This window comes from Lissotriton vulgaris, unplaced genomic scaffold (genome assembly GCF_964263255.1).
Source record: "Lissotriton vulgaris unplaced genomic scaffold, aLisVul1.2 SCAFFOLD_609, whole genome shotgun sequence".
NCBI lineage: Eukaryota > Metazoa > Chordata > Amphibia > Caudata > Salamandridae > Lissotriton > Lissotriton vulgaris.
In genome coordinates this window covers 201,177-227,653 of record NW_028244591.1, presented here as the reverse complement: position 1 = coordinate 227,653, position 26,477 = coordinate 201,177, and the positions used below count along the sequence as shown (strand labels likewise).

The 26,477-nt window shown below is 41.9% G+C and overlaps 1 pseudogene; it reads right to left on the bottom strand.

The window, feature by feature from the left end:
* Window positions 1-23,479: 23,479 nt before the first annotated feature.
* On the bottom strand, window positions 23,480-24,378 carry LOC147667192 (olfactory receptor 5AR1-like; annotated as a pseudogene).
* Window positions 24,379-26,477: the final 2,099 nt, after the last annotated feature.

Below are 26,477 nucleotides of genomic sequence, written 5' to 3'. Positions count from 1 at the left end.
CACATAGACACGCCCCAACACCACCCCAAAAAAACAAAAACACACAAAAATCACCACAATGCAATGCCATCCATGCCCTCAAACATGTTCAAATTCATGAAACCCCACAGAAAGACTAGGCCCATGCACCACTGAGTACCCCTAGGCATAATGGGTGAAAGCATGGCAGACTGGGTGCAGGCCTATGGCACAACAAAGCACACTGCCTGGCTTCTAAATGGCCCGAGACCCCAACCACATGGCCAGGCCCTGCCTGTACCAGTCCTCAAAATGGCCCCCACCCACATGGACAGGCCCCATCAACACCACAAAAAATAGAAAAACACACAAAAATCACAACAATCCAATGCCATCCATGCCCTCTATTATGTTTACATTAAAGAGACCCCACAGAAAGACTCAGTCCATCCACCACTGAGTACCCCTGGGCAAAAGGCCCCAACAACAGCCCAAAAATCGAAAAAAATGAAACAATCACCACAATCCAATGCCATCCATGCCCTCCATGATGTTTACATTAAAGAGAGCCCACAGAAAGACTCAGTCCATGCACCACTTAGTATCCATGGGCAAAAGGCCCCAACACCACCCCAGAAAATCGAAAAACACACAAAAATCACCACAATCCAATGCCATCCATGCCCTCAATCATGTTGAAATTCAACAAAACACTTGTATCATGCACCTATAACTAACCCTGGTCCTACTGGATACTGTGGCTACCCACAATATATTTTATTTAATGTTCTGAAACAGTTCCAAAACTGTAGTTGCAGCAACTGTAATGCCCCAAACAAACTTACTTGTGAAATGTCTAATCCAAAAGTGATCCAAAGAAAGTCAAAAAGGCCTCAAATCCAAATATCCATCAGCATCCACAAAAAGTAATCCTTCCAGGTCAAGATCTAAATCAAAGTGACCAGGACATGAACAAAGCACTGGGAGGAGCCTGCTGGACAGGAAGAGGAAGTTGGAGACTGTGGGGCACTTCCTTCCTCCCACCCCCCCCCCCCAAAATGGACTCCTTGCAAAAAAAAAATGCAGGCAAATGTCAACCTGAGGAGTTATTCTGATAAAAATCATAATTTTCAGAAGGTTTATGCTGCCTGCTGGTGGATTTCTTGTGCAGAATTGCAAATTTTGCAATTTAGCGAGTGCGAGATTGTTGCTGCCCGCCACATCTACGTGTTCACAATTGTTTATTCCAGCGATGCGTGATCACGGGCCTTTATGACGTACTCGCGTTGACAAACTCTCGCTGTGCAAGGTGGCAAGCCGCAATGACGTAATCGCGGTCGACAAACTCCCGCGGGATCCCGCAGCAAGATCCAAAATGGCGCAGCACACGCAAAACATGGAGAAAAACAACTCTGCAAACGCTGAATGACGGTAAATGAACGCCCCGCGCCGCAATATTGTATCACCAAGCAGAAAAATCCGCTGCGTGCAAATTTGCGAATTGTCCGGAAATTCGAGAGAATTAGCGGATTGCGAATTTGCCAAAAATCCGCAAATTCCGCGAGCGGAACAGATTTTACCCCCATACTTATCGATAACTATAAACTGCAACTGAGTGCAAGCCACGTTTCGTGACGTCACTTTCTGTCGTGATGTCAGGGTCCCCCCACTTCTTTTTTTAGGACTTGTGCCCTGGCATATGTGCAGTTACATTACTTATGTGCATCATGTGATTTACTCCTTGGTTGCAATATGTGCTACACAATTTACAGAAGGTACCTACTCAATGTTCTGAACTGACTACTTTTCTTTAGACTTTACAGACTCACTCATTGAAATGTGCTAGTGAAGTGCATACAGTTACAACATTCCTGTTTTAAAATTCTCCTTAGGCACATTCATGCATCCAATTTTGTAAAAAGTGAATTCAACAAATTAAAATATGAGAGATGTGCAGAGCTAAATAGTCAGGGTGGGCTTGTTACAAACCGCTTGTCCTGATGTAGGAATAACAAATCCAACCACAACTACGGGGGAACTCATTCACCAAGGTGTATTCTATAAAAAATTGCTTCTTACTCCTGTTCTTGGTGCGACTTTGGTGTGATGTGGGTTCAGAGTCCTTACCGGTAGTTATTTAATGTATGTACACCGAGAAGGAAAGGCCTCTGTGAACATTCCACCACAAAATAGAATACCCCAAATGAAGATATCATCCCTCTAATTGTCAAGGACTATTTGCCAAGTGTTTGAAGATGTGGTTAACTAAATGCTCTAAAATGTAGACATCAAATGTTGGTCTGATGTCAAGTTGTCATATATCTCCAATCACAAACATTTTTAACCATCAAAACATGTTTTCGTTGTATTACAGATTCTGATATAGCTGTTTATCTTGGATGAAAGGTACACCATTGCATGGGGGTATCTGCACTGAGAAGAAATGCCCTTTGCAGGTAAACAGACCTGTTGGAGAATGTGCAGGAAATTGAGTTTGAGCTTAAAGTAACATGTTGAAAATATTACCAGTGACATTTAAGACAATGTAAAATTCTGTATTCTCTTCTTTATTTACTTCCCCATTACCTTTCAACTTAAAGAGAGATTGCATTCCAATTCCCTTCTACAGAATTATTCATCAAGATAATAGTATATCATTAGAAAACATTTTGGTAAACACTCCAGATGTTTTGCCTCCAAACACTGAGGCTTCCGTATGAAATATTCTCCTTGCTTTATTTTGTTCACCTTCTGGGAATATATGTTTAGATTATGCTGCATTCATCCCATTTGTGACCGGTGGAAATTTGACCACAATACACCATAAATTGTTTGAAAGTGTGTGTTTCTAGCTTGAGTCCCATGCAATCCTTCCCAATTCATTCATGGTATCTTGTAAAATGTTTTATCCTGACCTAAACTATTTCAATGATACACTGCTCTCAGAGTTCCATCAACATCATCATTTAGGCATCGCTGGGGGATGCAGCTGGAACTGTGACCTGCCTCTTGGTACCCCTGACACTGCCTTTGAGTCTCATTGTGTAATAATTTCCAAGAGGCAGCTCACCCTTCTGGTCAGAAGTTGAGGCTCCACTCTCCTTTTTTCGGCCAATGTTTCATTATACTAATAGTGAAACATTGTATATTTCTAAATATAAGCGTAATAAAAAATGGAGTACAATTAGCTACATTGGGACCTACCCTGGTTGCTGAGGTAAGAAAAGATTAATTTGTGAGCGTGATGGTGGCTGAACGTGTGTTTATATGAGAACACATCTCTGAGTGTAAGCTTGTAAGTGAATGGAAGTGAGTGAGAAATTAACAGGTAGTGAATGAAAATGTGTGACATTGAGCATCAGTGAGCATGAGTGAGACTGAGTGAGATTAAGGAGCCCATTATGATCGCGGACGGACTTGCGTCCGTCCGCGACCCCAGAGCAGGAGGGAACCTCCGCATGGCATGCGGAGTTCCCTCCTGTGCAATTAGGATGTGACCGCCACCCTGGCGGTCACATCCTCTATTTTTAACATTGCAGCGGGTGCGGCTTCAAGCTGCACCCGCAGCAATGTTAAAAATGCACGCATTGCATTTGTATGTAGAAAGTGGCAGGCACCGCGCGGTGCCTGCCGCTTTCTGCATACAAATGCTGGGGGGTTCCATAGGTACCCCCCATGCGCACCCCACACCCCCCCTTCACCTAGGGGGCCCGCAACAGGCCCCTGCAGTGAAGTTCCACATGGTTTTCCACAGCGGAGAATCCGCCGCGGAAAAGCATGTATCAGAGCCCATCCTAATCTGGCAACCGGTGTCTGAGAGACACTGTCACCATATTAGTGCTTTTCCGCCGAGGTTGTAAGAAAACTGGTTGTAAGAAAGCTGCAGACAGAATCCAGGACCCGCCAGCCATCCTAATGTGGCGGTGGGTCTTTGGTGGGTCCACTGCGGATTTTCCGCATCCTCCGGGCCTGCGGTGGCTTCCGCCGGCCCAGAGGATGCGGAAAATCCACCATCCCAATACGCCCCTAAGTGTGACCGTAAGAATGAATGGGAGTGAGGTGTCAGTGAGTGTGAAAATCATTGTGAGTAAAAATGAGTGACATTGACAGTCAGTAAGTGAGTGAGAAAAAAAGAATTAGTAAGACCAAGAGTGAGTGCAAGTGAGTGTGAGTGAGAGCATATAAGTGTAAGAACAATTTTGAGTGACAGTGTGTAGATGATTGAGAATGTGTGACTCAAAATGAGTAATAAGTGAGAGTGAGTGACAATTAGGGAGTACGTGCAAATGACTGTAAGAGAGTAAGTGACAATACATGAGTGAGTGCAAGCTAGTGTACATAAATACGTGCTAGTGATTGAGTTGATGTAAGGGAGCATGAAAGAGAATGATGTATTTTGCTTGGGTGTCGCCATTTGCTTTGGCAAAACGAAGCAGCATCTTGTTATATGGAGGCACTCATGGAAAACTACTGGCTTTGGCATATTAAAGGTATTTGTTGGCATGGTAGATACCTGTAACAAAATACTGGCAGGCTGCTGGTAAGTATTGGCATGATAATAAAATACTGTTACTTGCATACTAGAATTACTTCTTGACATATAGAGCACCCATGGAAAATGCTAGAGCTGACACACTTGAGAACATTCTTGGCATGTGGGCACCTATGGCAAAATGCTTGTTCTAATATATTAGAAGTAATTATTGTCACCAGGGATGACAACCTTGCATATAAGAGGGTGACAACTATGACAAATCCTGGCCCTGACTTACTTAGGTAATTTTTTACATAAGGGTCGTCCATAGTATAATGAACTATTTGACTCATTTCCTTTAAAAAATGTCTTAGGCACCAGATTCATGGTCTAAAGCGACGATTGTGGTCTATAAAAAGAAAGGCAAAAAAGAAACTGAAATGGGGTCTTATAGGCCAATTTAATTATTGAATACAGACAGCAAGATTTATTCTAAAATCATGGCAAATAGGATGAATGATTTGATGTCTGGGTTAGTCTCACTAAGACAACACAGGTTTATTCAGCGGAGAGACACAACGGATCATATCAAAAGGATTGTTTCCATGTTAGGCAGGTCGCAATGTAGTAAATCTCCCATCGGCGTGGCCCTGTTGGATGTTGAAAAAGCATTTGACAGGGTCTCATGGTGGTTTTTGTGGGCGGTGTTGAGATGCAAGGGATTCCCTGCGGAGTTTATTGCAGCGATACAAACCTTGTACTCTCACCCTTCGGCGGTAATTCGGATAAGTGGGGAGGTTTCAGCGGAGGTACCGATAGCAAGGGGGATGAGACAAGGGTGTCCTTGCTCCCCCTTGCTGTTTTCCCTCTATATTGATCCCTTTGTTGCTAAATTAGAGAAAAATGGTGTAATCAACCCCATCCAGATTAATAATGAATCATACAAAGTATTTGCTTACGCAGATGATATTGCGGTGGTCACGTCGGATATCGAAGTTGCTTTGCCCCAGATTGTTGAGGACGCAGAAGCTTTTGGGAGGTTTTCTGGGTATAAACTAAATGTTACTAAGACCCAATTGATACATTCACAGGCTGGTTTCCCAGGACACAATAATTTTGAGATGGAGGCAACATATCTCGGTATTAAGATTACACCTAATGTTGAGGATATCGCTTCTTTAAATCTCTTCTAATAAAACGTTAGAAAGGATTACTAATCTGCGTTTATCACTTTATGGCCGTAGTAATGTGTTAAAAATGCTTATCTTCCCTAAATGTTTGTATTTATTTTGTGCTATTCCTTTTTAATACCTGCCGTATATATTTCTCGGATTGAGAGAATGTGCTCCCGGTTTCTTTGGGGCTATCACCGTGCACGGCGTGCATTGAAAAAGTGTGTCTTACCAAGAGAGAGAGGAGGTTGGGGTATTCCCGACTTTTAACTGTACCATTGGATAGCTATTTTACAGCAGATGGGGGTACAAATGTTGCCGGAAGATCCAACAGCTGATGTTTCTGCCCCTTCTATCTATGAGATGCTCTTGGGCTCAGAAGCGAAACAATGTCTTAATTGTATAATCGAGCCAAGTTACTACAAGAAAAATACATTTAAGCCCGTCATGGCCGCATATGCAATTTGGAGGAAAACAAAAAAGAAATTAGGTATTGGCCAGAATCTAAGCTTATATACCCCTCTGCAAAACTGTCCCTTGCTACCCGAGATTTTTAGTGATCAAGTGATGTTAAGATGGCACAGTATGGGAATCTGTAAGTTGGGGGATTTATTTCAGGGGACTTGTTAAATTCAGTAAAATAATGATGAAGGGTCCTTGTTGTAATGTACATGTAGTATATTTATTCTTGAGATTAGATAGAAGGTACAGCATTCAGGTAGGAATGTAATATGGTAAGAAACCCCACCGGGAGCAGATAACTTCCTGCTCAGCCTCCAGGTAACTGATAAATCCCTTGAATAGCAACAGGTAGAATCATGGATGACATCACAGAGACATGACATAGACAAGCAGACACTAACACTAAGGAGGGACAAAGAGAGAGGAAGAGCAGGATATAACAGGACTCATTTAGCATCTTTTGATTATTTAAAGAAGAAATATAACCTAGCTCGAACACATTTTTTTTAAATACCTACAATTGCGTAGTTTCTGCAAGCATAAACTAAATAATAACCAGATCATAGCAAGACAAATTGAGATTATGGAAGCATTGAGACTAAGGTCTAAGATGGGCCCCCTGTATCGGCTATTTATGGAAAAAAGGATGGATAGCCTAGAAGCTTGTGAGTCAAAATGGGTAAATAAATTAGGGACAGAGTCTGTCAGTCTTGTACGAAGTATAGAGCTTGCCACTAATGTGTTATTTAACGACCCTCTGAAGAGTCAAAAGTTCATGTCAATTTTCGGGCTATATTACACGCCTGGGAAATTGGCTAAATGGAATTCTGAGCGAGGGACCAGATGTAGTCATTGTGCCCAACACGCAGTTGACAGCCCTCATATGTTTTTTTTCTGTCCTAAGTTGTCTAAATTTATAAAGGATATAGAATTTTTTATTGTGGATGGTCTGGGTCTATGTTTGCAAATATACTCTCCGTTGGTCCTGTGTGGATGTCTAGAAAATATGGTACACGACTGGACGCCTGCCGAGGAGGGATTTATATTTATTTGCATGTCTGTGCTTCGTTTATGTATCACATCTCAATGGCTAGATAGTGAACCACCAACGTTTATTAACTGGCAAACTAGACTGTTGTCCATATACCATCTTGAGATGGCCTTGTATAAATCTAAGGGCATCAGAAAGAAAACGCAGGGTATTAAATTGTGGCATCCTATTGCTAATTGGATAGGTTCTTAAGATTAGGCATTTTTGAAACAAAATTTAAAGGCAGGGCTCAATCTTCCGGCTATAATTTTATGTTCATAAGGTTACTCATTAATCTCTTGGTGAATGTATCTAAAGCTGTAAAAAATGTTTGTAAGATGATATGTTCTGAAATTTTCTTTTTCTGTGTAAAGATGTATTCTGTTCTGTTCCTGACATAAATTTCAATAAAAAAATAAAATTATCAGGGTCAGACCTCTCAAACCCTCTTTGAATAGGTATGATTCACTTGCTTTATAGGCTAATATTATTATTATATCTAAACTAGACATGGATGCGTTGTGATGTTATATTAATGATGCATCTATTATGAAACTTCAGCAATGTCACTTATTGTGATGTCATTAGGATTAAGGTCATGTGACATGATCTCATGGGTAAATTCAAGATCAAAGGTCACATAATGCCGTTTCCTGTGATGTTGTTAAGGTCAAAGGATGTGTGATCTCACTTCCGCTACCCATAGAAGTTTGGTGTATTGACGTCCATGCATAGTTCATTACCGAATACTGTGTTATAGTCCTACTTGATCTGTGGAGGCATGTTTTTTAACTCAGGGGAATGGCTATTTTGCTCACTATGATCAGGTTAAAAAAGCTCATGAGGTAGCACCAGGTAAATGCTTTACTTTGTAGGATATTATGGCCCATTAGAGCCCGTATTGATCATGGGTAGAAATATATGTCTAAACAGTATGCAAATTACTGGGGTGAACAGACTACATTAGTGATTATGGCTCAAAGTCTGGAAACCTCATATGAAATACTGTGCTAGTGTGCCTGCTGCAATACATTCTGTGTGCATCTGTCTTGTCCATGTTACTGAAAGTGGCAACTACCTCCAGTATGAATGTTGACTGCCAGGAAGAAATACAATTTTAGTTTCATATTTTCATAAGCCATTATATTTTCCTGTTGAAAATGCTTACATTTCAGCCATTCCCTCCCCTAACTAGCTGCAATGTTTGTACTGTATGCATATTTTTCTTGTTTTCATTGCTTTGTGGTCAATTGTGATAAACTGCTTCCCAGCAAAATGTAATGGATACACATGTAATGTTGGGGTTCATTATGATGGCGGGCAGGTCGCCCCCACCGGGCCGGCGGTAAGAACCGCTGGCCCGGCGGGAGCTATCAGCCCACCATCCATGCCTGATTGACCCCCGCCATATTAGTATGGCTGGGGGGCATACAACAGACGGAAAGACCGTCCACCGCTTTTCCGCCAGTCGACTCGTCGACCGGGCGGAAAAGGGCAATAATATGGTGGCGGTGTCTGCAAGACACTGCCATCCATATTATGATGATGGCGGAGATCAGCCTTGCCGCCATGGAAAGGCATGCAGTTTTTGCTTTGGACCTGTTGCGGGCCCCCAGGGTGTTGGGGCAGTTGGCGTGCACATAGGGAGTACCTATGATACCCCCCTGCATTTGCATGTACAAGGTGGCAGGCACCACACGGTGCCTGTCACGTTGTGCATGCAAATGCGCAACATGCATTTTTTACATTGTGGCGGGTGCTGCTTACAGCACCGCCCGCCACAATGTAAAAAATGCGGGATGCACCTGCCAGTGTGGCTGGCACATCCTAATTTGAATGGCGGGACCGACGCACCTATGGCGGGCTGTCCCTATTGCTGTTGCGTAAAGTCCGCCTGCCATCGTAATAGACCCTTATTGTCTTATAGCTCCATGACTTTTTAACCTCCAACGTGAATATGAACACCCAGTGTTTACTGGTGATATTGTGTAGTATTTAGTTTTTTCCTTTTCTGTACAGGATATGTTTGTGAGCTGAAAGTGTTTCCTAGATATAGACTGAGAAAGTGTTCAGGATAATGACTTAATATCTCAGCCAAGATTACATGCCTTGCTAAATTAAATGAGCAATATTGTACGAGTGAACAAGCAATTTACAGTGATCAAAACAAAATATTTTTTTCCTTGATACACCAGTGCTGGTGTGGCCTTTGCACTGAATAAAAGTAGCATTTTGCATTCACTTATTTCTAAGTGCCTTACTGCATTTATTAATATTAATGACCTCAAATTATATACAATGGGTTTTTGTTTTTTTAGCCTTGCTCTTTTTATAAAATATTAATCTATTTTTATAAACCTTTGTTGATTCTTTTTGCAGTGTTTTCATTGTGTTCCTGTGTGTGTGTGTGTGTGTTGTACAAATATTTTAGGCATTGCCTCTTTAGAAATGCCTGGCAGCTCTGTGCTAAGCTACCAGAGGGGGAGCACTGGTTATTTTGTAGTGTGTACTTAGCTTACCCTGATTAAAGTGGTGGTTCATGTCTGGCCTGGGTGCAATCCTCAGCAATAGGAATCCCATATAACAACCTTTCATTAAGCATGTTTCCTGTTGTTGATTAAATGTTATGCATATTACCCCTATGGTCAAAACAATTCTGAAGTAGGACAAAACCCCTTAGAAAGGTGCATCATTAGTGAACTAAACACAGATTCCAGGCAGCTTCAGGTCATGCTTGATTGATTCCAAAAACAAACTACTATTTAGAGTTCCTGCTAAGTTTGAGAGCTGCTTGCACCTCTGGAAAGCTGCTCACCATGAACACTGTTTAGACATGTCTTTGTTAAGGTGATATTCCTACAACTTTCTGCCTACTTCCCTCCACTTTATGGAGCCTCAGACTTTACCACTGATAACCAGTGCTAAAGTGCATATGCTTCCCCAATAGACATTGTGACATTGGTGTTTACCTGATTGGCACATAGGGGGTACCTACTTTTAAGTGTTTTGTAATGGGATATACCATATACGTAGGGACTGTAATGTAAATGCTACTAGTGGGCCTGCAGCACTAGTTGTGCCACATACAGAAATAGCCTTTCAAACCTTTTTCAGACCTTCCATTGCAATGCCTGTGAGTGCAGTTTACTACCACTTCAACCTGGCATTTAAAACCACTTGCCATGTCTTCAACTACTCTTTTATTACACATAAATCACCCATAACATAGGCCCTAGGAAGCCATAAGGACATGGTGCTGTGTATGTAAAGGTAGGATATGTACTTTTAATTTTTACATGTCCTGGTGGTGACAAACAGCAACATCTGTTTTTCACTTCTGTGAGGCCTACTCCTCTCACTGGCTTGCATTGGGGATTCCTAAAACCACCTTTAAGCTGTAATTCCTATTTAGGAAGGAGTAGCTGCATCATGTTTTTTATCTTTAGAGTGGTAATAGTAAATCCTCTTTACTGCTAAAGTTGGATTTTATATTACTATTTTAGAGATGCCACTTTTCGAAAGTGGACATTTCACTGCTCTCGCTGCTCTGAATGACTTGTCTCCTATACACGTCTGGGCTGGGCCAAAGCCCCAAATACAGGAAGGGTTGGTGTGGCAGGGAACTCCTCTGCATTCTGATAGCATGCCTTAAAAAGAAGTGGGAGAAAGAGCTGACACTTACATCTGAACAGGCAGTATCCTGTGTCCCACACAAAGGGCTGATTCCCCGCCTTGGATGGGGTTGGGATGAAAGGGGACCTCCACAATTCAATGGGATCCTTTAAAGTTACCCCCACTTCAAAGGTACAATTGGGTATAAGTACTGGGGACATTTGGGTATAAGTACTTTGCCAGGAGTAAGGATTACTGTGCTACAAGAATTGGACCTCTGCCTGTCTGACTGTTCTTAAAGAATGGTGTCACTGCTGTGCTGAGCTACCCTGCTGCCGGCTGGTCTCTGCACTGCTGAGGACAAGGCCTGTAACCATCTCACTTGAACCTAGAAGGACTCAAAGAGATTGCTGACTTGTCTTCTGTTTATGAATTCTCAGGGACATCAAAGACTTCCTGCAACACTGCTGCTGTTGGACTCTGTCATCAAAACAAAGAAGCTCCAGGTCACGCAAAACGCAGCAGCCCGTCTCCTGCTGGGCCTCAACAGGCGGGACTCAGGGACTGCTGCTCTAAAAAGACTCCACTGGCTACCAATCAAGGCTAGAACACTGTTTAAATCAATGTGCTTTATGCATAGGGCTATGTGGAAGGAAGCGCCGGCAATGATCTGCTCGCTGGCCACTCCATATCTCCCCCGCAGGTCGCTGCGCTCCAGCACAGCCTTTCTGGCCACCGAGAACAAAGTCAAACGTGCCAGATGGGGAGGCCGCTCCTTTTCCTGGAATGCGGCCAAGGAATGGAACTCTCTGCCAGTCTCCCTGCGCGGTGAACCTAATCTCCTAAAATTCCGGAAGGAATTAAAAACCCTCCTTTTCACGTAAATCACACCGCCTTCACCTGCCCCCCAGTCACACTCAGCGCTACGAGGCCTCCGGGTTGTCTGCGCTTAATAAAACCCATTTAATAATAATAATAATCTGTGACTCCTCCCTTGCCTGAAGGGCCCCTCTGATCCTAGGCCTCAGAAGAGGGTTCTGCAACTGTTTTGCTTCAAAATAAATGCATAGTCATCCTTCCACCAATTGGAAACGATGCAGGACCATTTGATGCCTATGCAGTGCTGATCATTAAATATCCCTGCACAGCTTGACAAGGACACGGGACGCGACTGCGAGGTTCGATGATGATGCATCACAAGCTGAGGTCCCGACGTTGAAGCTTGACAAAAATGCAGCATCATCATTGCAAGGGTTTCGGCAACAATACAGTACCCGATTGCGAGGTTTGGACTTCGACCCATTGACCTGACTGCGTGAATCGGAACTGACACATCATACTCTTAATAGCAACACTTTGCTCCATCCGAGGTGCTTTGTCAGCTGGACCTGTTTGAGTCCTGTTGCTGGCCTGCCCTCCATCACAGTCAGTCTGATTGGATTTACTATGGTCTAGGTCAACCTCTAGTAAACATTTAGAGATATTGACTTCTAAGCAATGTTTTTGTGTGCATTCTTTAAAAATCCATAACTGCAGTTCTACTTATTGGGTTTTTGTTGTTTTGTCTTGTTTTTTTTAAATAAATAGTCTTTTTTTGGTGTTTTCATTCTGTTACTGTATGTGTGTTGTACAAATTACACAGTGCCTATTTAGATATGCCTGCTTACTCTGTACCAAGCTACCATAGGCTGAGAACTTGTTATCTTTTAGTGTATATCTAGCATACCCTGACTAGATTAGTGGCTCCTTCTTGGACAAGGTGGTTACCTCTGCTAACCAGAAATCCAAGTTTTAACAAACACATTCAAGAATAATCTATAGTACCTTTGGGGGAAGTATGAGCATTCATGACTCATTGTGATATGTTTACCTAGCGTCAGTAATCATGGAGACATTAAATTAATGTATTACACTTTAACTAGTAGTGCCTTCATATTAGGGCACCGTTATTTTAGATATAGCTTTGTAACTGGCATAATGTGTACTATGCTTTGTTTGTGAAGGTAAACAAGCTAACCAACTTCCCTCATCAACAGCCACATTCCAGACTCCTGGAAACATGCAACTGTCACTCCCCTGCTCAAGAAACCATCTAATGATGTAGCCATGATTTCTAACTACAGATCAATCTCCCTTCTACTGTATCTTTTAAGTAATCAACCAATGCCTCACCGACCACTTCATGAACCTCCATCTCCTAAACATGACACAGTCTGAATCCATGCTACTCACACTACAGAAACAGCACTTGTTGACAACATTCATATGATCCTTGATAGAGGAGACAAGGTATCCCTCTTTTTCTTGGACCTCTTTGCTGAATTTTACATAGTCTTGCATCCAATTATCTTCCACAGCTTGCACACAATCGGCTTTCAAGAAGAAGCTCTCTACTGGACCTGCTCCTTCTTCATGTTTCAACCTAGCACCTTACTCCTCAGAATCCCATAAACTCATCTGTGGAGTGACTCAAGGTACCTTGCTAAGCCACATGCTCTTCAATACATACATGATCCCTTCAGCCAACATTATTTGCACAAACAACATCAACATACTCCCCTACTTCAACAACATGCATTTCATACTTTCCCTCGGTACAAGACCACAATACAAGACACAATTCCACTGCTTGCATGGCCAAGGTCTGTGACTGGATGAAAGCTAACTGTCTGAAGCTTAACACCGACAAGACAGAAGTGATGATCTCTGGCGAGAATGAATCACTGACAAAATATCGAGTACCACAATATCCAGGTACACAAATATTGTGACAAACATATCGAAGTCAAGAATATCAACATCCTATCTACATTATGATAAGTACAACAATATCAACAACAAAAATATTGATGTTTAAAATAACATTGTGAAAAATATTGTTTTTTTAAATGTTGAAAAAATAATGTAAAATAAAGTAAATAATACATATAATTAAAAGAAACATAATTACAAATATTTTAAAATGTTTAAAATTCATAACAAATACATATAATGTTAAAACAAATTAAACATATAGATATAAAAGATAATATATATATATATATATATATATATATATATATATATATATATATATATATATATATGTGTGTGTGTATACTTACTTAATATTGTTCATGAATAATTATTTCAATAACTTATAAATTGTAAAAAACATGTAATACATTATAAGTACATATGTAAACATACAAGAATAATATAAATGAAAATATAAAAAAATAGATGTAACACATTTAAAAAAAACAAAATATTTGTAAAATGTTTGAAATAAATTATAAACAACATTAACTAAAATAATACAGAAAAATATTGGATAGCGTAGGGGTAAAAATTACTATTCCCACCTCCAGTGAGTGCAACAATAGGGAAAGTGTTTGATAGCGTAGGGGTAAAAATTACTATTCCCACTCCAGAGAGTGCAACAGTAGGGAAAGTGTTGGATAGCGTAGGGGTTTAAAATTATTATTCACACTGCATTTATTGCAACAGTAGTGAAATTGTTGAATTGCATATGGGTTACTAAATTTACTAATTTACTATTCTCACTCAAATGAGTGCAACAGTACGGAACATGTTGGATAGCGTAGGGGTAAAAATTACTATTCCCACTCCAGTGAGTACAGCAGTAGGGAAAGTGTTTAATAGTGTAGGGGTGAACATTACTATTCCCACTCCAGTGAGTGCAACAGTAGGGAAAGTGTTGAATAGCAGAGAGGGTAAAATTACTATTCCCACTCCAATTATTGCAATAGTAAGGACAGTGTTGGATTGTGTATGGGTTAAAATGATTATTCCCACTCAAAAGAGTGTAACATTAGGGAACATGTTGGATAGCGTAGAGGTAAAAATTACTATTCCCACTCCAGTGAGTACAACAGTAGGGAAAGTGTTGGATATCGTAGGGGTAAAAAATACTATTCCCACTCCAGAGAGTTTAACAGTAGGGAAAGTGTTGGATAGCGTAGGGGTTAAAAATAAAATACCTATCATGTAATTATTTTTTAATTAAATTATGAATTAATGATACATTAACAATACATTACATATAAATACCAATACAATAACATTCATAATTACCTTAATTACATTATATTACTGCCCTTCTTATTCTCCAATAAACCCCCAACCCTCTCTACGTAAAAATTAACACAATTAATAAAATGAATACAAAATAATTACCAATAGTTATTGATTTAACAATACATTAATTAGCAATAACAATAAATAATAATTAATACAAATTAATTACCAATTAATAACTAATTAACAATAAATTAATTATCAATACAAATACATATTAATCATTAATTACGTAATTATAATAAATTACTTCCCACCCGATTCCCCTATAAAAAAACAACCCGCTCCTAAACTAAATAAATACAATTAATATATTTATCAATTAATCAATTAATAACAATGTATGAACAATTAGCAATCAATAAACAATACATTCATTATCAATATCAACACATAAATTATTAATTACTATATTATAATTAATTTACTACCAACCCTACTCCCCTATAAAGCCAAAACCCGCTCCAATAAAAAATTAACACAATTAATATAATTATCAATCAATACATTAATAGAAAATAATTACCAATTAATTATAAATTAACAATAAATAATCAATCCCAATAAATACAAATTAATCATTACTAAATTACAATTAAATCACTTCCCACCCTATTCCCCTACAAACCCACAACCCTCTACAGAACTAAAATGCCAAATGTAATTACAAATAATTAATCATTTCTAAAACGCAACTTTTACTTAAAAAAATGCATAAATAGCGATATTAATAACATTAATATTTGTGCTAATTTTATTACTAACTTCAATATTAACAAAAACGATATTTCTTACTTTCAGGTCGATATTCTTGTCACCTACGATATATAAAAGTTGATATTTATGTAGGTTGAAATAAAAAAACTCCACAATATGTCTGTGCATCAGTAAGAACACCTCACCATTGGACTCAAACAGGTGGCAAGTCAGAATTTAGGCTCACACCCATGCACAGTACCTATGCCAGGAATCTTGTGCTAATTATCAACATAAAACTGGATATGACAGTACTAGTCAAGGTCATCAATGCATTCTGCTTTCAAACAATGAAGATGCATTGAAAGACCTTCAAATAGCTCACAAGCAACAATAGAAAAATGGTCACTCATGCCCTAATCACCTGCATGTTGGACTATAGGCTTCCTCTATGCTGGGATCATTAAGCATCAAGACTACAACCATCTAAAACAAGACAGTCAGACTCATTCTCTGCCACCCCCACACAACTCACATCACACCACAACTCTGGGAGCTTCACTGGCTCCCAATACACAAATGCAGATGTATGACGTTACAACGCATGCTTTACCACACATGCTGTTACAACGCAGTTTTTACAACGCATACCATTACAGCGCATAGCGCTTTGGGGTGCTGGATAGTGAATAGTTTAATTTACTATTCCAACTCCAGTCCCGGTGGATAGTAGGGAAGGTGTTGGATAGTAAATTAAATCTATTCCCTATCCTAGAGCGCCCCCCAGAGCAATGCATTGTAATGGTTTGCGTTGTAATGGTTGCGTCGTAATGGTAGTGCGTTGTAAAAGTTTCGTTGTAAAGGCTGTTCACCCACAGATACACTCATTTCAGATTCCTCACAAACATTCGAGGAACTACACTGCCATTGGCATCACTGGCACTGGCAATGCCTGGGATTGGATTAGTTCCTTCCGTGAGGGCCGGCAGCAGCAGGTGTGGCTTCCACCAAGCGTCTAACCCCGCTTCCGGTGTCTAAGGGTGTGCCACAGGGTTCATCGGTTAGCCCCCTCCTTTTTAACATCTATGTGACCCCGCTTGTGTGTCTGGCGGAGTCACGGGGGGCTAAGGTGATGGCCTACGCAGATGACACCCAGCTGCTCTTCACTTGGCCTAAGGAAGTGGCCTGTCTGCTGTCTTTTGCTGGCTTTCCAATGCCTAGTTGAAATGTAACAAAGGGAAGTCTGAGGTCCCTTTGTTCGGCTCATTTCCCTCTGATTTCAGAGAAAGGCTTTGGCCTTTGGGTTTCTCTCGGCTTTCTGAAAAACCAGACACGGTTAAAACCCGGGGCTTTTGGTTCGACCAAAACCTGCACTTTGTGATGCACGTCAAGAAGCTGGCGGGCTCATGATTTGGCATATTGAAGAGCTTGAGGAAGTTTCTTCCTCTTTTGCCGAGTGCCTCTAGGGAAACCGTGGTCCGGGCATTGATCCTGTCCCGCCTGGACTACGCTAATGCGCTCCTGTTAAGCTGCTCAGGGTCTCTGGTTAAAAAACTGCCGGTAGTGCAGAACTCAGCGGTCAGACTCCTTATGGGGCTCTCCCCCAGAGATAGCGTGTGAACTCATTTGCGCGCCTTGCACTGGCTGCCAGGTGAGTCCCGCTTGAAATTCAAAATGCTTACTATTGCTCACCAGGCCTTGTACGATATGGGCCAACATTACCTACAGAGAAGATTTGCCTTCTATGAGCCTGGCAGAGTGTTTCCTGTCCTCGGCCTTTTGGCTGATGCAGACCCCGAAGTTCAAGCGCCAGCGTCTTGGTGGAAACTCCTTTGTACGTAGGGCTGGCCTGGCCTGGAATCTATTGCCTTTAGCCTTAAGGACTACCCAGGACCAGTTATTTTTTTAAAAAAGAAACTCAAAACCTTGCTGTTTTAATCTGACGTACGTTCATTCTTTCTTCAGGAGCTAGCGCCGGGACACATTGAGTATCTGTACGTTCTACAAGCTAAATAAACATAAACATAAACATACACAATTTAGGCCCCAGCTATCTTGACAATCGCCTTTCCTTCCTTCAACCACCCAGGCATTTCTAGTACCCAGGAAAGCTAGTAACACATATCTCATGCTTGATATAGAGCGGACATCCCTGCACATTGCCCAGGACCCCCACTTTTTTTCTTCAATTCTGAAGAATTTGAAGACCTGGCCTTTCAATAAACTAACGTACCTTATGCAGGACTAGGCACACAAACGTTCATAGCACCAGAGTTCCTTTGAGTACAAATGAACACAATACAACACACAACACAAACATCTCATATTGAAACATTTGACAATGCCTGATGAAAATTGCTAAATGCTAATAAAGTTTACAAGGAATGCATAGTTAAAATTCCTACATTTGAAAATGAAGAACCTTTGCAATTTCATGAACCCCCAGTTTAAGGCTCTCCTATTCCTGAATGGTCGAGGTAGTATTCCAAATTTGAATGATCTGTGCTGTGAACGTTTCGCCCAATATTTTTAGGTGTTCATGGTTATTTTTGATAAAATATGAAAAAGAGCATTTTTAACAATATTATACATATCCTGAATCTGCAACAAGTTGCAAAGTAACATCAAATAATTCATGTGTGATGCCTTGGAAAATATAGAGGGCATGATTTAGACTTTGGCACACGGAGTATAGTACAATCAAAGGAAGTGATGTCACATCAGTTTCACTTGTACGGAAAGTTGGATGGACAGCTGCCATCAGTTTTTACAGCTGTTCATTAAACTCACAGGGTGGGTGGGGTCATTATAATGTATGTGCTCTCCCTAACTGCCAGGATTTACTTGGCTGTGATATATAGAAAACAAGACATTAGACTGTCACCCCTAAATACAGTGGTTGATGTAATGTCCTTCCTCCAACCACCTCTATTCCTGTTGGCCATTAGTTGTAATGACCATGTTGTAATGTCATGCATTGTAAATGCATGTGATGTAACGTGGCCTATTCCATGTGGCTATGTGAGTGGCTGTACATCTGAGTGTCTGGTGCTATGAGTGGTTGTGGGGGTGAGTGAGTAGGTGTGTGTGTGCCTCTATGGTAGAATTTTAAATCTATTTCCTAACTATGACATCCATGTAACCTTTAGTTTTTATGTGCATTTTGATGCCTATTTAAATACTAAGGGGCCAAAGTCCGCCCGTCATCCTACTGGTGATCTTGACCGCCCACTGTAAGGGCGGGGGTCCTGTGGCCAGAAATAGGATGCACCCGCCACAGTGGCGGGCGCATCCAGCATTCCAATCATTGTGGCGGGCGGTGCACTCAGCACCACCCTCCACAATGGCAGAAAAGCATGCTGTGCACTTCCATGCACAGCATGGCAGGTACCGCGCGGTGCCTGCCATGCTGTGCATGGAACTGCTGGGGAGTACCATAGGTACCCCCATGTGCACCCCCCAGAGTCCTTGGGGGCCCGCAACGGGCCCTCACAAGCAATTCCTGCCTGCCTTTCCTTGGCGGCATTGCCGCCACAGAAAGGCCTCTCCAGAAGCCCATCCTAATATGGAAGTGGAGAAGTGTGGCTCAATGGTTAGAGCGGCAGACCCTGATGCAGAGGTCTAGTCTGGGACCAGGGTTCAATTCCCCGCCTCGGCGCGTCTTGGGCTCAAAATTCCACGGACCTGATAATTCTCGCCTCGGTGCCTATTCCAATCATAGAGTCCCACTCTGCAACTCTGGGCAATAGCTTGCTTAATCTCCCCAACGGCCCCCACAACGCTAAGGATGCCTGGCCTTCACCCTGGGGGTGCCCAGGAGTGGACGCCTCACAGGGAAAACCAGGACGGGTTCCACAGCGGTATTCGTACAAGCGCCTTGAGACCCTTGCGGGTGAGTAGTGCGCTATACAAGTATCAATTTACATTTACATTACATTTACATGGTGGTGTCTGATAGACACCGCCACCATATAAACCCTGTTCCTCGCCGGCCGCAAGGCGACCAGGGCGGAAAAGCGTTGGACGGTGTTTTCGTCTGCCGCGGTCCCCCGCCATAGTAATATGGTGGGGGGGAAATGGGTGGCAGGCGGGCAAGGATATCATGCGGATCACCACCACCATGCAGGCGGTGGCGATCCACCCGACATCCTAATGGGCCCCTAGGTGTGTTTGCAGAGTGGTAGAGAAAGCGGACAGGACCTCTGATGAGCTCTCAGCAATTCTGCTGTGTGGGACATACTGGATGTAACAGGAGGGATTGTTGGCCACCATGGACCCTCAGCAGCCAAGCACATTTCATCTCCCAGCCAGTACTGTGTCAGGAGGTGAGTTTGCAGAGTGGTGGAGAAATGGGCAGGGCTTCAGATCACATCTCAGCAATACCGCTGTGTGGGGCTTACTGGAGGTAACAGGAGAGGGTATTGGCCTGCAAAGAGCCTAAGAACCCACTGGGACTTTATCCCACAACCAGTAGTGCGCAAGGTAGAGCATTTGCAGAGTGGCTAGGAAAGGGGGTGGGGCTTCCTCCAAGCTTGCAGCAATCCCACTGTGTGGGACTTACAAGAGTTTACAGGAAGGTTTGTTGTCCCTTTTGGACTCTTAGCATCTAAGGGGACTTCATCTACCAAACATTAGTTCACCAGAAGGAGTGCATGCATAGTGATGGAGAAGGGGGTTGGTACCTTGGATCACCTTTCAACAATCCGGCTGTGTGGAACTTACTGGAGATAATAAGAGGGATTGCTGGCCCCCAAGGACCCTCATCAGCAAGGGGATTTTAACCCCCAACAAGTTGTGTGCCAGGAAGCCCCTTTGCAGAGTTTTTGAGAAAAGGGTTAGAACCTCCGGTAAATTCCCCCAGGCCGGTGTTCTTTTTAAAAGAAATATTATCGGGAGCTGCATACCGCTCTGGACCAATTTTGGACCCAGGGACCCCATGTCTTGGGGCCCAGGTTTTTCTTTAATAATCATTTTAATTAGGATCCTCTGGGTCCACCCCAAGAGGCTGAGTGTTCTTGTTGGAAAAATCCCAAGATGGCTGCCAACACTTCCTATTTTGAAGTGTTTGCAGCCAATCAAATTTGAGTGTGAAGACTGACAGATCCTCAGAGTATCCATGTACCTATATATACAAATTATAATTTCCATTATAACTCCACAGCTGCTAAACAGATTTACACCAAATCAGCAAAAAGACACCCCCTTGGACACATATCTACCTTTGTGCCAAATTTGGTGTAATTCTGTTCTGCATTTTGGGCTGTAGCTGTGTCTAAAGTTCTTATGGGAATTAACATGGGAAATGCATGTTTTCTGACCCCCCTTTTTCTTGGCCCCGATACACAGATAACCCTGAAACTTTCCATGTGCAGCAAGAATCACCGGGCACTTTTTTGGGCAAAATGTTGTGAAGTTTGTCAAACAAAGCCAAAGATACAGGAAAGTCAAATAACACTCTTCCTGTGGATACTAGGTCCTAACTAAAACTACTAACCTAGTTTTGGTTGGTAGTTATGCAGCAGTCATGAGGAGTAGATGACATTTTGAATGCCCTTCATACTTAATCACTTCCAGGCATTCACAATGCATTTAATGGAGGAGGCTTTTACTTCCAATTGAGGGTTTGTGTCCCAATCAGTGAGATAATCGTTGTGTCTATCTCCACCTGAACATTCTGCACGTGTAGGGTCAGGCAATACCAGTAGTAAGAAAAGTGTGCCAGGGTACACAGATAGAATAGCTCTGGATTTGGAGCATCAACAACCCCATAAATGTAGACCTTTGGGTAGAATGATCATTTTCATGGGCTTTAATGTTTCACTATGGACAATGGCAATCAGCTTGCACCATAATCTTTGTGATGGCCTCCCCACTGTTGTTGCGTATTACCAAATGTGAGTTGTAGTGCACCCAGATGCTTAGGAATTTACGGGAGTCCATGCATCATTTGAATAGGAAATATGATAATAAGATTTTCATGTTGTTAGTGAGTAGGAAGATTTAGGGTTTTCTGACAGTTAATAATATTGAGCAGTGTGGGTATGTTAACAAATAAATATTAGAGATTGGGTAGTATGACCATTTTCATGATGCCTCTACATCCCACTATTGACAGCAGGAAAACTATTTATGATGCAACCTGATCTTCTATCTTTGTGAAGGCCAATCTGTAGTTGTCCCATGTAACCGAATGCAAGTCTTACTTTAGCTTTACATTCATTGGCAAATTCAACACTGTATAATTTTCTTGGGAGATCAGAAGACACGTTATCCTCTGAAAAAAAGATTAGAAAACATGGCTATCTTAGACAAAGTAGTGCTCTTTACCTGCCATTGCAATAGCTGTGTTTCTGTTGGACTAGCACCTTGAAACTAGCGGTGGGTGGACGTTCGATATTTCCCTCTACAAAGGTCCATGGAGTTACCCAAAAACTCCATGAGATTCTGTGGATTTCCTCGAGTGGATGCTTTTTTGTATGCTGTGCTGCTTGTGCTAATTGTTAGCACCGGGAACCTGTCCTGCATTGTAAAATCAGTGAGAATGCACTATGCTGGCCAGGGGGCACTGCTTCTCTCTGCTGCTCTAATAGGTTTTCGACTTGAGCAGCAGTTTTCTCACTGTGAGGGGCAGCTTTCTCAATGGAAGCTGTTGCAGCCTGCCATGACCACCTGTGTTGAGAAATCTCACTGAGAGGTAGTATAGCACTTGATTTTCTCACAAGCATGCACCATCAAGCTATTGGTGAGCTGCAGGCAAGAAAAATCTCCACCACACAGTGATTGGTGGAGTTTTTGAAAACTTTTACTCCAACAGAAAAGCCAAAAAATTTCACCAGTGGAGCAGAGCTTACAACCCACTCTACTTGAAACCCCTTGCTGATATGTGCTCTCTATCATCTGACAATGAGTTGCTGTGCATTATATTGCTTTGTTGCAATGGTCCTGAAATCTATGAAAAGGAAAGAAGAAGAAAGTGCTTAAATCCATGAAATATGTGAGTTCATATTTTCCAAAATGCAGGGTTAACTTAATACAAGCAAATGGAAAACAGAAAAACTACGTAGGTGAAGCTGGGTCTTCGATGATCCAATCGGAGCAATGACTTGCTAAGCAGAGCCAAAGGCTTCCATAATTCTAGGGTCTTTCTCAAAGTACAGCTGAACATCAGTGGCTGCATAGGCATGACTTCAGCTGGCTGAAGTCGAAGTACAATGAGGTAAAAACAAAAGGTAGGAACAATTTTGTCAACAATATGAGAGTTGCCAGGCCTCCATGACAAGGATGCCCAATCATTTTTTTAAAATAAATAAACATTCAAACTGGGGATTTGCTTCTGTAAAGCAAAATGGTAGCAAACAAGACGACCTAGGAGTTGCTAGCCACAAATTAGCAACACTGTTCTTTTTCCTTTTTTGTGACTGCCAACCTTTAATGGGGGACATGAACAGTAAGAAAACAGAGTTGAAGAACTGCCATAAATATTGTGGTTAAGCTAGTGGTCCTGTGGCCGTGCAACTTTTTGGGTAAGCATTGACAGCTGGAGCTCTACTATCAGAAACCAAGTTGCCCCACCTTGATTTAGAACCCTGAAGGAAGCAGAAGAGACATCCATGAATTTTTGGCAGATGGCCCTTTTACATACACCAATCTAAATGTGGTTTTATCTGCAATTTTAATTGTTGTAATTATGTGGAACAATGAAATTAATAACTCATGTTATAATTTAGTAACTAGATCTATTGATGTTTTAAAAATTGTATTTGTATTGTATTTTATCCTTTTATGATTTTAACAAAAATCGAATAAACTGTATTTTGACTGACTGACTGACATACACCACTAATGGGCCTGATGCTGTAAGTACTCTTACTCTTGCCAACATCATTGGTTAATCATAGGACATATACAGATATGCATATATAATATATATGTATAGGAAGCTCAATGAGTAGCTAAACAAATAAAACAGACATTGAAGCGCTTTGCGGTCATAGTCTATCCTGAGTTTTTCATCAGCACATTTTTTAGCTCTCTATTTTTCAAACTGTATATAATGGGGTTACACAGTGGAGTGAGTGCAGTGTAGGTCAAAGATAATATCTTGTTGTGTTTCATTGAATAGGCTGATGTTGGTCGCATATATGTAAAACAACAACAGTGAAGTGTGAGGCACATGTTGAAAATGCTTTACTCCTCCCTTCTGTAGACTTCATTTTTAGGACAGCTGAAATTATGTTGACATAAGATGCGATAACTAATATAAATGACACCACTGCCACTGTCGCACCAAGGATGTAGGTCTGTGTCTCAAGAGCATGAGTGCTGGAACAGGAGAGCTTCATCAGAGCTGTCACATCACAAAAGAAGTGGTTGATTGTGTGGGATGCACAGAATGATAGCTTAGACATTAAAACTGTGTGTGGGGTTGGATCTATGAGACCAGCCAACCAGCATCCAGCTGTCAATCCAATGCACACAGCCCTATTCATGATGGTCAAATAACGCAGGGGATGGCAGATCGCCACATACCTGTCATAAGCCATGATTGTGAGTAAATGGACTTCTGTGGATGCTACGCCAACAAAAAAGTGCATCTGGAGCAAGCATTCTGTGAGAGAGATGAATGTGCCGTTAAGAAAGAAGCGAGCCAGCATTGGCGGGAAAATTATTGAGGTGTAAGTGATGTCAACGAGGGCCAGGTTTGTGAGGAAGAAGTACATAGGAGACTGCAGTTGTGAACTACAGCAAATTGCTGTCACAATAAGAAGATTTCCAGTCAGAGTAAATAGGTAAAGCAGTACAAAAGCAACAAAAAGCACAACTTGAATCTGTGGAAAGTCTGAAAACCCTACAATAAGAAACTTTTCCATCAAGGTTAGATTCTGTTCTTTCATTCTCCCAGAGACACAGCTCTGCTGTGATATCTGAAAGGAAAAACATAAATTCATAGTTATTGTTGCTTTATTATTTGTTAAAATATTAATTTAACAATTTTGGCCTCATTTAGGGTTTAATGGTCATTGCACATCCCCCATTTTCTGGCGGAAACTCTAAATTTGGAGTACGATTAAACAGCTGAATTCTCGTACAGTAACATCCTCATTCGGATGGAAATTGTAGTTCAGAATATTGAGAGTTTTTTCCAAGAACAATACTATTTTCAGTACCCTCCAGTCTCTAACTGAGGTCTTTTATTATCTTTGCAAACACTATTTTTTCTATTCAAGTCCTGGAACTCGTAACAGCCATATTAAACTTTCATTAAGTGCATCAATCCAACATGTGGTCACAATAAATAACAAGCATTGGCATAGCGAAATAGGTCTCGCCTTTGGGAACTTGTACGTGTTTAGCCAGACATATTGACTTTACCTTTGTCTTTAAGCTGTGCTGTACAGAAGTCTGCAGCATGCTGAAAAGTTATACTAAAGAAGTGTCAGAAGCATTTTTGTTACCTTAGATATCGACCAAAAGAGCATTATGTACAATAAATAATGTCTCTAGTTTTTTTTTGTTGTCCTTTCAATGCTGGTAACTTGTATCTGCCTGTCCCAATAGTTGCTTGTTGTGGTTTTTTTTGCTATGGGGGATAAAAACCAGGAGGGTGAAGGTCAGTCAGGCAGTTAGTGAGAGTGAGTGAGAGAGCCAGTCAGTGAGAGATAGTCAGTCAGTGAGAGGGTGAGAGAGTCAGTCAGTAAAAATGAGTCAGTCAGTCAGTTAGAGAGTGAGAGTCAGTCAGTAAGAGAGTGAGTGAGAGTCAGTGAGAATGTCAGTCAGTGACAGTGAGAGAGTCAGACAGTCAGTGTGAGAGAGTGTGAGAGGCAGTCAGTCAGTGAGAGTGAGAGAGTCTGTCAGCAAGAGTCTGTCAGTAAGAGAGTATGGCAGTGAGAGTAAGTCAGTCAGTCAGTGAGAGAGAGTGGGAGAGTCAATCAGTTAGAGTGAGTAAGTCAGTGAAAGAGTGGGAGAGTCAGTCAGTGAGAGAGAGTGAGTCTGTCAGTGAGAGTCTGTCAGTGAGAGTGAGTGGGAGAGTCTGTCTGTGAGAGAGTGAGAGAGTCTGTCAGTGAGAGTCTGTCAGTGAGAGTGAGTGAGTCAGTCAGTGAGAGAGAGTGGAAGAGTCAGTCAGTGAGAGTGTGAGTCAGTCTGTGGGAGAGAGTGGGAGAGTCAGTCAGTGCGTGGGAGAGAGTGGAAGAGCCAGTCAGTCAGTGAGAGAGAGTGAGTCAGTCAGTAAGAGTTAGTGAGTCAGTCAGTCAGTGAGAGTGAGTCAGTTAGAGTCAGTCACTGAGCATCTGTCAGTAAGAGTCAGTCAGAGTGAGTGAGTGAGTCAGTTAGTCAGTGAGAGAGAGTGGGAGAGTGAGTCAGTCAGTGAGAGTGAGTCAGTGAGGGTCTGTCAGTGAGAGTCTGTCACTGAGAGTGGTTTAGTCTATCAATCAGTGAGAGAGAGTGGGAGAGTCAGTCACTGAGACAGAGTGGGAGAGTCAGTAAGTGAGAGAGATTTGGAAAGTCAATCTCTCAGTGAGAGTGAGAGATTCTGTCAGTGACAGTCTGTTAGTGAGAGTCTGTCAATTAGAGTGAGTCAGTCAGTAGGAGAGAGTGGGAGTGTCAGTCAGTGAGAGAGTTAGAAAGTCTGTCAGTGAGGGTCTGTCAGTGAGAGTGAGTCAGTCAGTGAGAGAGAGTGGGTGAGTCAGTCAGTCAGTGAGAGAGAGTGAGCATGTCAGTGAGAGTCTGTCAGTGAGTCTCTCAGTGAGAATCTGTCAGCGAGAGTGAGTGAGTGAGTCAGTCAGTGAGAGAGTGGGAGAGTCAGTCAGTGAGAGTGAGTCAGTAAGTGAGAGAGAGTGGGAGAGTCAGTCAGTGAGAGAGAGAGAGTGGAAGAGTGAGTCAGCCAGTCATGGCGAGTCAGTCAGTCAGAATTGGTAAGTGAGAATGAGTCAGTGAGAGTCTGTCAATGAGAATGAGTCAGTCAGTAAGTGAGAGAGAGTGTGAGAGTCTGTCAGTG